The sequence below is a fragment of the Gigantopelta aegis genome, chromosome 14, assembly GCF_016097555.1.
Source record: "Gigantopelta aegis isolate Gae_Host chromosome 14, Gae_host_genome, whole genome shotgun sequence".
Taxonomy (NCBI): Eukaryota; Metazoa; Mollusca; class Gastropoda; order Neomphalida; family Peltospiridae; genus Gigantopelta; species Gigantopelta aegis.
In genome coordinates this window covers 35,686,779-35,697,275 of record NC_054712.1, presented here as the reverse complement: position 1 = coordinate 35,697,275, position 10,497 = coordinate 35,686,779, and the positions used below count along the sequence as shown (strand labels likewise).

The window sequence follows — 10,497 nt, the reverse complement described above, 5'->3', positions numbered from 1 at the left end:
TTCCCTTTTTATCATATAGTTTACGTCATATAGTGTCACGAGAGAAAGTTATATCAAACATCCAACCAGTTCGAACTCCCGTCATTCATACAAAATAGTTGTGATGGTCATGACGAATCACGAGCTACTTCACCATGAGTGTAAAATGTATTCAGTGCCAAAAAAACATGTGAGAAAAAACCAGCATGCACTCGAGTGTGACAACTGCAACGGGTGGACACACAGAGTCTGCGGAACTAGTGTTTCTAAAACTGAATATCTGAAATTGTGTTCCACGGGCGAGTTTTGATTTTCTCTGTTCTCTTTGTACACATACGGAACGTCCTGAATCGGTTTTAGAAGTCGGTGTAGACATTAATAATGCCAACTTCAAAGGGACCGACACCAAAGATGGGGTACAATAATTATTAAATTAATTGGGGATAGGCACGTTGTGGCCACTAAGAACTTATTTAGGCGATATGCACTCACTAGGAGGGTCTATACGGTCTTTTCTTTTATTTATTAAAATAACTTGTGGGGCGGGCACGCTACGACACCACCCCCCCCACCCCCACCCCGGCGAGCAGCGCCACTTGGAACTCGCCCGGCGATATGCATTCGTCCGGGGGTGGGGCGGTCTTTTCAAATACACGGTCAATTGGTGGTCTTAATTATATTAGTAAATTAGGGGACAGGCCCGTTGTGGCCCCCGGGTGAGCAGCGCCACTAGGAACTCGTTCAGACGATACGCACTCACCCGGAAAACCTAGATGGTCCACTAACCCCCCATCCCCCCTTTCTGTGATTGAATTCAGTGTTGTTAAATAAAATGTTAATTGGTGGTCTTAATTACAATAGTATATTGCGTTGTGTAGGCTAATAAATTGTTACCAGTGATTCAGTTGTTTTGGTTGTTTTTATACATATTTTTTGAACTGCCTGTGATATAGGCTATATTGATTACTAATTATTACTAATGGGAATTAATTTAACGTGATAGTACCTATTGGCCGTTCTGATCATTTCTTTTGGCCGTTTTGACTTTTTCTTTGGCCGTTTTGACCATTTTCTTTGGCCGTTTTAACCTTTTTCTCTGGCCGTTTTGACTTTTTTCTTTGGCCGTTTTGACTTGCATGTTCAGGGCCGTTTCATCATGGGGCCGTTTTGACTTGCATGTTCAGGGCCGTTTCATCATGGGGCCGTTTTGACTTGCATGTTCAGGGCCGTTTCATCATGGGGCCGTTTTGACTTGCATGTTCAGGGCCGTTTCATCATGGGGCCGTTTTGACTTGCATGTTCAGGGCCGTTTCATCATGGGGCCGTTTTGATTTGCATGTTCAGGGCCGTTTCATCATGGGGCCGTTTTGACTGCATACCGTCCTTCCCACGGGGAACGCCTTTTTTTTCATACTATAGAATTTATTACAAGTTATTTATTTCTGAGCCGATTGTTTTCTAAGTTACACACAAAATATTGTATATTTTTGCTATAAAACTACACTAATCTCCCTTGTGGGATGGTAACATTTTCTCTGCTTTTAATGTCGCAGACTATAATTTCAACCCATGAAAATTAACAAATTGGTTAAAAGCGCAGACCCTAGTTTCAACCCGTAAAAATGGACACTAAGTTTGGCAAAGTTACAAACCTGTAGCCCTAACATAATTTTGGTTACAAGAGAGTGAAACAAGAGTCTGTGACGTCGAATTGGTGAAATATCGTTAAACATAGACTAAAACTCGACTCCATAACTGTTATTTCTCAGACGTCACGTGCGTTTTTAAAAATACGAATAATGCATTTTGTGGAAACACCAGAATGTACGGAAATGGATTATCTAAACAATAAAATAAAAGTAATGTTTGATTTCGGTGATCATAAACGGCTCTAATGGTGAAAAATATGCTGCATGTAGTGTTTAAAAACTAGGGTTTGTCCCTTTAATCAGCAAACCTGTAACACATCTGAATAAAGATACATTAGAGTGAAACAGCAGCCTATGACGCTGAAACCTAGAAATAGCCTTTAAAAGTAGACTAGATCCCCGTCTCTATAAACGATATTTTAAATATGAAAAACAAAAAATGCATTTCGTGGTACTAGAAATATCAGGATAATCACAAATATTTCGGATGTACGGAAATTGATCATTTAAACAATAAAATCTAAGTAATGTCAAATTTCAGTTAACATAAACAGTGCCACGTATAGTGAAAAATACGCCGTAGTGTTTAAAAGTTAAGGTCTGTAACTTTAACAAAAAACAACTGGACATATCCATTTGCATTTTACCAAGTTCCAACAACGTATCCTTAGCATTGTCAATGTCCTTTCCCCTTGGCACCAAAGCATCATGTTGTTTGGTGTGATGGTGGAGTTGTTTTGTGATTCTTTAAATTTGTTTTTTAGTTTATGTTTTTGTTTTATTTTTTTGTATTTTGTTTTTTTGAGTGTGTGTGTTGGGGGGGGGGAGGGGGGAGTCTTTTTGTTGTTGGGTTTTTGTGGGTTTATATATATACACACACACATACATACATACATATATACATACATACATACATACATACATACATACATACATACATACATACATACATACGGTTCTGTATTCAAAGGAAATTAATATGGAATATTTTAATACCGAATAAGACACTATGGAATAAATGTCGTTTCTTTCTATCTTTCTTACTCTTTTCCTATTTATGTCCCTGTCCCCCCCCCCCCCCCCCCCCGCTCTCTCTCTCTCTCTCTCTCTCTCTCTCTCTCTCTCTCTCTCTCTCTCTCTCTCTCTCTCTCTCTCTCTCTCTCTCTCTCTCTCTCTCTCTCTCTCTAAGAGCTCGTTAGAACATGTTTTGTCTAATTAGATTTTTCTTCATATATTACCTTCATTTGATATAAACAAATATTATGTAAGTACAGACTATCTGCACTAGAAACTGGAAGATATAACAATACTGAGAGAAAGCATAGAGTATGTAAACTTTGTGATATGAATGCTGTTGAAGATGAGTATCGATTTTATTTTTGTCTTTCTACAATATATTCAAATGCAGGTACATAAAACCATACTATTGCACCAGACCACCTCTTTTAAATTAATACAGCTATTGTCCATTGATAATGTAAAGCAGCTAATAACAGTGTGTAAATATTTACTAGGGGCAACCACGCAGAGACATGATAATACGTATTACAGGGCCGTAGCTAGCGGAAGGAGGGTGGGGGGACAAATCCGGAAAAAAATATAGAAATTCTCTTCTTAATCGTTTAAGGAATTTTAGACTATTAACTACTCAGTTGCCCCCCCCCCCCCCAAAAAAAAAAAAAAAAAAAAAAAAAAAAAAAAAAAAAAAAAAAAAAAAAAAAAAAAAAAAATAATAATAAATAAAATCCTAACAACGGCCCTGTTATTATATTCTCTCATCGTTACATTGATATTTTTTTATTACATTTTATATTTAATATTTTCATCACTTTCCACACAATGTAAATTGTTTTCCCCTTTTAATGATATTTTTTACACACCCGTTGGTAAGAAGTCCATGCATTATTTTTGATAACACATTGGCTTGTTAACACACTTAGGTGTGTTAACAATTTCAAGACATACGATTGGTTGCTCCTAGGTGATGACCAGGTAACCAGTGCCATGCAGCCAATCAAAAACATCACGGTGGAAATAGATTATATGTATGCGTATAGTTAACCTGACAACCATGTGTCTGTGACGCGTATGTTCGCTACAGGTGCAACGGCTGTAAATAACCGTTAGTCGAAAGAGATGTTAAAATTTGCTTAAAACCTGGTTTTTGAGCAATCTAATTAAAATTAGCTCCACTATTACATGTGGATCTAAAGACAGCCAGTTGGAGCTCATGTCCACCAATCAAAACCTTACTTGCAGAATCCTGCCAGTGATTTAAAAATAATTTGAAAACATTCCGAATTATCCTGAGGGTATACGACATGTTTCGTGTGAATTACGAATGCCTTAAAACATGTTTTATTTTATAAAATAAATAATTTGTAATGTAAAACTGAAGACTGGTTTAGTTTTTTTTAATTTTATAAATAAATAAATAATTTTTAATGTAAAATTGAAGACTGATAACCCACCACGTACGTATTGGTATGGTTCGCTGTACTGCGGCCACTAAAATAGACTCGCCCGATATTTTTAGAATTTGTATGCTCCCAAATAACGTTATAAAAGGCGAAGTGTGATTGGTCAATATTTAAATTATTATTTACAGACGAAATGTTACCTGGACATTGGGGACTACGCAGTGTTGTTAGTTTTAAATCACTGGCAGGATTCTGCAAGTAAGGTTTTGATTGGTGGACATGAGCTCCAACTGGCTGTCTTTAGATCCACATGTAATAGTGGAGCTAATTTTAATTAGATTGGTTTTTGAGGGTATGTAAGAAATAGAATAATACATTTGTGTCCGTTAAATACCATTTTTCTCACAACATGTTGTTTAAAAACGTATCAAACTCGCCTTCGCTCGTTAGATATATTTTAAAACAACTTGTGTGATAAATGGTATCTAATGGCCACTCATTTATTATTCTCTATATATATTATATTTTGATGTTTGTAATGCCTATGAACTGTATGTTTACGGCTAATAAAGTATGTAAGTTTGACATTCACTAGATAGTAAATGTTTCGTGATTGGGGTGTCGTTACACGTTAATTAATTAATTCATTCATTCATTTACTCATTCTCTCTCTTTCTATCTCCATCTCTCTTTCTATCTCTATCTCTCTCTAAGGGGCGGGACGTAGTCCAGTGGTAAAGCGTTCGCTTAATGCGCGGTCGGTTTGGGATAGATCCCCGTCGGTGGGTCATTGGGCTATTTCTCGTTCCAGCCAGTACACCATGACTGGTATATCAAATGCCATGGTATATGCTATCCTGTCTGTGGGATGGTGCATATAAAATATCCCTTGCTGCATGAGAAAATATGTAGCGGGTTACCTCTGATGACTGTGTCAGAATTGTAAAATGTCTGACATCCAATAGCCGGTGATTAATTAATCAGTGTGGTCCAGTGGTATCGTTAAACAAAAACAAACTTTAAACTCTCTCTCTCTCTCTCTCTCTCTCTCTCTCTCTCTCTCTCTCTCTCTCTCTCTCTCTCTCTCTCTCTCTCTCGGTAGTGACATTTTATTAGTAGGACTGATGCAGAGATTGACATTAATATTAATACGCAGGCACCAATAACATTATCACGGTTGGTGTTTAGAAAGTTTATTCATTATCCGCTGGTTTGGATCTGATAAGGTGATATTAATCAGATAGTCATCACCTATTATGAAACAACGCAGCACGAATAATAGACACTCTTGTCATTAACTTAACTATCAGCCAATATTTATCTACGATTAACAAACTCCTGCAGAAAAACTCGTTAGCAAAACTGACAAATAATGGCAATTGTCTACAGGGGCCAGAATAATGAGTTTGAATAATGGGTGGAAACTGATGGTGATCTGTTGGATTTGTGTATATAAACAGATCTTAGTTACAGAGCATCATCAACAGGTTACCACTGTATCCGTACCATAAACCTCTGTACCTTGATAAAAGTTCGAAGACCTTCACCATACAAGATGAACAAACTGGTGCTAGTTTTCATGATGACCCTGCTTCTTGCAATTGCAGTAACTGGTAAGTATCTGTTTTCAGTGTCTACTATTTTGTCAATCGGCAAAAGTATATATTCTCAACTGTAAAATTAATGCTCCTGTATTTGGTGCTTGTAATACATCTTTTGATGTCTGTGTCTGTGGAGGTGGGGTGGGGTGTTTGAGGGTGTAAATCGAGTTTTAGATTTATTCTGTTGAAAATGTCTTTTATATATATATGGTAAAGCTTGATACCATAAATACGACTAACCACAGAAAACATGTTTAACATATCCGTATATATATATATATATGATATATATATATATATATATATATATATATATATATATATATATATATATATATATTATACTTATTTGGCGTTTTTAAGTGTTAGAATGATACGGATATGTTAAACATGTCTTCTGTGGTTAGTCGTATTTAGCGTTTATTAACTGAAAGTTTGTTTTGGTTAACGACACCACCGGAGCACATTGATTTATTAATCATCGGCTATTGGATGTCAAACATATGGTAATTTTGACACAATCATAGAGATGAAACCTGCTACATTTTTCCATTACTAGCAAAGGATATTTTATATGCACCATACCACAGACAGGATAGCATATACCATGGCCTTTGATATACTCGTACCAGTTGTTTTGCACTGGGTAGAATGAGAAATAGCCCACCGACGATGATCGATCCCAAACCGACTGCGCATCAGGCTTTACCACTGGGCTAAGTCTCGTCCTTTTAATAATTTTCGAGATAGACAGATCTAGTATCCGAACTGTTCGGCTATCAGAACACCCTGCTTGAACTAGTGGCATCTAAATACGAAAATACGACAAACCCAAACCCCCCCCCCCAAACCCTTCCCCCAAACCCCCCCAACAACCCCTCCCCCCAAAAAAAAAAACCCACCAAAAAAAACAAAACAAAAAGACCCCGATAACTCTACTGAATATGAAATTATTTTATAAGTATGGGGACTGTAACTTTGATATTTAACGCCTATTGAAAACGCTCTAGTAAAAGGATATAAGAGCAAATAATACATTTAACTGATTTTGTATAACTGGATGTAGGGCCTATTCTGGTAAGCATCGGATAACCCAATAATTGTATACAAGGGTTATGGTCATTGTGTGTTTTATAGTAACAACACATACAATAGCAATAGCAATGGTAAGCATCAGATAACCAAAAACTTGTATACAAGGGTTAAGGTCATTGTGTGTTTTATAGTAATAACACATACAATATAATAGCAATGGTAAGCATCGGATAACCCAAAGATTGTATACAAGGGTTAGGGTCATTGTGTGTTTTATAGTAACAACACATACAATATAATAGCAATGGTAAGCATCGGATAACCCAACGATTGTATACAAGGGTTGGGGTCATTGTGTGTTTTATAGTAACAACACATACAATATAATAGCAATGGTAAGCATCGGATAACCCAACGGTTGTATACAAGGGTTAGGGTCATTGTGTGTTTTATAGTAACAACACATACAATATAATAGCAATGGTAAGCATCAGATAACCCAAAGATTGTATACAAGGGTTAGGGTCATTGTGTGTTTTATAGTAACAACACATACAATATAATAGCAATGGTAAGCATCAGATAACCCAAATATTGTATACAAGGGTTAGGGTCATTGTGTGTTTTATAGTAAAAACACATACAATATAATAGCAATGGTAAGCATCAGAAACCCAAAAATTGTATACAAGGGTTAGGGTCATTGTGTGTTTTATAGTAACAACACATACAATAGCAATAGCAACTGAAAATTGGGTTGTGCGTTTTCATTGGAGTTCAGGGCCCAATTTCACTAATCATCGTATGCTTAGTTTTGCACGTAAACGTAAATCTACGACGTAAATCTACGACAAAACTACAATTCTTATTACTGTTATAGTAAAACAAATAGAGTTAAAAGTACACGTATTTCATTTCCATTCGTCCTTAAAATGCTCCATCTTCAGTTATGATGTAAATTTCTTCGTGAAATAGATGCCAGACACGTGTAAAATGTATGCCCGATATAACTGCTTGTGCAGACGTAAACTTACGATTTTTGTGAAATTGGCTCCGGTATAGTTTCGTCTGCACCCCCCTCCCACAACTGGTGTAACAAAGGCCGTGGTATGTACTATCCTGTATGTTGGATGGTGCATATAAAAGATCCCTTGCTGCTAATCGAAAAGTGTAGCCCATGAAGTGGCGATAATTGTTTCCTATCTTGACTTGAGTTTTTATATTGATGTTGATAATCACTTCATGTTTTGCCTTTACCATAGTTTGACACCCAATAGCCGATGTAATTTTCGTGCTGGGGTGTCGTTAAACATTCATTCATTCATTCACTCTCAATATCTCGGTGGTCCTTAACCATATGTCTGATGCCATATAACCGTAAATAAAATGTGTTAAGTGCGTCGTTAAATAAAACATTTCCTTCCTTCCTTCTACTGCGGCAGGGCAGAGGTTATATATATATTCTAGACACCTTTCTCATACGTTTGTGTTATTTCATTAAAAAATCAGGGAACCTTACAAACATGGAGACAAAAAAAAAAAAAAAAAAAAAAAAAAAAATAATATAGTCTAGAGAAAACCTGCTACATTTTCCCATTAATTGCAAGGGATCTTCTATATGCAACATCCCACAGACAGGAAAGTACATACCACGACCTTTGATATACCAGACTGGAATGAGAAATAGCCCAATGGGCCCACCAACGGGGACCGATCCCAGAGTGACCGCGCATCAGGCGAGCAGTTTACCCCTGGCCTACGTCTCGCCCCACACTCAAAACGAAAATTGAAATTGGCTCCGGTATAGTTTCGTCTGCACTCCCTCCCCCCCCCCTCCACACACACACCAACACATAGAAGCTATATTTATGGTCAGTGACTCTCTCTCTCTCTCTCTCTCTCTCTCTCTCTCTCTCTCTCTCTCTCTCTCTCTCTCTCTCTCTCTCTCTCTCTCTCTCTCTATCTCTATATATATATATATATATATATATATATATAATCATTTAACATATATAGTCAAACTTCGTTATCTAAACATAGTAGTTGTTGGTGGAGATTATGTAATGGGTCATATAAGCAGTACTAAACCAAATATCTTCCGGCTGGGTCATAGTTCGAAATTTTGATAGAGCAGTTAATATCACAAGTCCTGTGATTGATAATAAATGTGAGTGTGTTTGTTGTTTTTAAAAAATATATAAATAAAAGTTTCATCGGGGTAATTTTATTTAATCTAGTACCTCTGTGTCAAGTAACCTTGTGCTTGAAACATGTATGGGGAACCTGTAAAAAAAAGTACTAAAATTTTGTGCGGAACTAGGGTAGTCGTAGACGCCACCCGTTATCTCTGAAATAAGCAGCTGCACCCCCAGTTTTTCTGAGGGGTGGTAGTATTTATATCCGTGGTGTATACGCCGATTGATACGCTGCATGTATGACTTTCAGCCACATATGTTACTATTGTCGCCTATGGGATTTGATTTGGTGGTGTACATCTTTTAGCTATACATGTGTATGTAGACCATTTATATGTATTTTTGTTGTTTTTCAGGAAACCCTGCTGCCGATGAGCTTACAAAGCGTGACTATAGCTTTGAGAAAGAGAGCGGGGAGTGTGGAGTGGCTGGCTTCGCTAAGTGTCTCCTAAAATTCCCCCGTAGGTTCTGTTGTGAAATATGCGAGGATGCATGTGACGATAAAAAGTAGAGAACTATTTTCAACATGATGGCGCTATGCTATCACATTTAAACATTTCCGCTATACAGATGCTGAAGTGTTGAAATCATTAGTTGATAATAAAGGAATACCTCGCATTGAAACTATTGTTGGTTGTTGTTGATTTTCGTTTTGAGTGTGGGGCGAGGCGTAGGCCAGGGGTAAACTGCTCGCCTGATGCTCAGTCACTCTGGGATCGATCCCCGATGGTGGGCCAATTGGGCTATTTCTCATTCCACTGCATAGCGACTGGTATATCAAAGGTCGTGGTATGTACTTTCCTGTCTGTGGGATGTTGCATATAGAAGATCCCTTGCTATTAATGGGAAAATGTAGCAGGTTTTCTCTAGACTATATTATTTATTTATTTTATTTTATTATATTTTTTTGTCTCCATGTTTGTAAGGTTCCCTGATTTTTTTTAATGAAATAACACAAACGTATGAGAAAGGTGTCTAGAATATATATAACCTCTGCCCTGCCGCAGTAGAAGGAAGGATATGTTTTATTTAACGACGCACTCAACACATTTTATTTACGGCTATATGGCGTCAGACATATGGTTAAGGACCACACAGATATTGAGAGTGAATGAATGAATGAATGTTTAACGACACCCCAGCACGAAAAATACATCGGCTATTGGGTGTCAAACTATGGTAAAAGCAAAACATGAAGTGATTATCAACATCAGTATAAAAATTCAAGTCGAGATAGGAAACAATTATCGCCACTTCATGGGCTACTCTTTTCGATTAGCAGCAAGGGATCTTTTATATGCACCATCCAACAGACAGGATAGTACATACCACGGCCTTTGCTACACTAGTTATGGAGCACTGGCCGGAACGAGACATAGCCCAATGGGCCCACAGACGGCAATCGATCCTAGATCGATCGCGCACCAGGCAAGCGCTGTACCACTGCGCTACGTCCCGCCCCACATCAGTTGAAAGTCTAATAATTGCCCCCCCCCACCCCCCCCCCCCCCCCCCCCCCCCCCCCCCCCCCCCCCCCCCCCCCCCCCCCCCCGTCCTACATAATGGTATTGAAACATGTTGTCTGCTGCTACCCTAACTTGGACATTTCCTCTTTTTA

The 10,497-nt window shown here is 37.8% G+C and overlaps 1 long non-coding RNA gene across 1 annotated transcript; it reads left to right on the top strand.

Annotated features, from left to right (window-relative positions):
* The first annotated feature begins 5,520 nt into the window (after positions 1-5,520).
* LOC121388096 lies at positions 5,521-9,503 on the top strand. Its single transcript, XR_005959933.1, has 2 exons — positions 5,521-5,661; positions 9,236-9,503. It is a non-coding gene; the product is annotated as an uncharacterized LOC121388096 (long non-coding RNA).
* The last annotated feature ends 994 nt before the right edge of the window (positions 9,504-10,497 follow it).